The following is a 960-nucleotide window of genomic DNA, read 5'->3' as shown; positions in this document are numbered from 1 at the left end:
AAAATTGTATTTATTTTTAAAATATATTTTTATTGATTTCAGAGAGGAAGGGAGAGGGAGGAGAGAGAGATAGAAACATCGATGAGAAAGAAAGTCATTGATTGGCTGCTTTCTGCACGGACCCACACTGGGGATCAAGCCTGCAACGTAGGCATGTGCCCTAACCAGGAATCAAACCAGTGACTTCCTGGTTCCTGGGTTGATGCTCAACTGTTGAGCCACACCAGCTGGACCAAAGTAAGAATTTTAAAGGCTGCCAGAGAGAGACAGTGATCTCCTATTAGAATATCAACTGATTTCTCAACAGAAACACATCAGGCCAGAAGGGAATGAAATAAAATATACAAAGTGATGCAAAGAAGGGACTGAATCCAAGAATACTTTACCCAGCAAGGCTATCATTCAAATTTTATGGTGGAATCAATAGCTTCACAGACAAAAAAAGCACTAAGAGAGTTTATTACCACCAAGCCAGCAATGCAAGAAATGCTAAAGGGACTGCTATAAAAAGAACAAACTGAAAGGTAAGAAGAAACACAAACATTAAGAATAAAAATGATGACAAACAAGTACTTATCAATAATAATATTAAATGTAAATAGATTAAATGCTCCAATCAAAAGACATAGATGAATGGATAAGAAAACAAGCTGAATGGATAAGAAAACATGACCCATATATTTCTGTCTGCAAGAGACCCACCTCAGAACAAAGGATTCACACAGACTGAGAGTGAAGGTATGGAAAATTTTTTTTCAGGCAAATGGAAATGAGAATAAAGCTGGGGTTGCAATACTGATAGCTGACAAAATAGACCTCAAAGTAAAGGCCATAAGAAGAGATAAGGAAGGCCTGTACATAATACTAAAGGGAGCAATTCAACAAGAAGCTATAACTCTGGTGAACATATATGCACCCAATACAGGAGCACCCAAATACATAAAACAACTTCTGGAAGAT

Source organism: Myotis davidii, unplaced genomic scaffold (assembly GCF_000327345.1).
Source record: "Myotis davidii unplaced genomic scaffold, ASM32734v1 scaffold992, whole genome shotgun sequence".
NCBI classification, from domain to species: Eukaryota; Metazoa; Chordata; class Mammalia; order Chiroptera; family Vespertilionidae; genus Myotis; species Myotis davidii.
Note: the sequence above shows the minus strand (reverse complement) of the source record.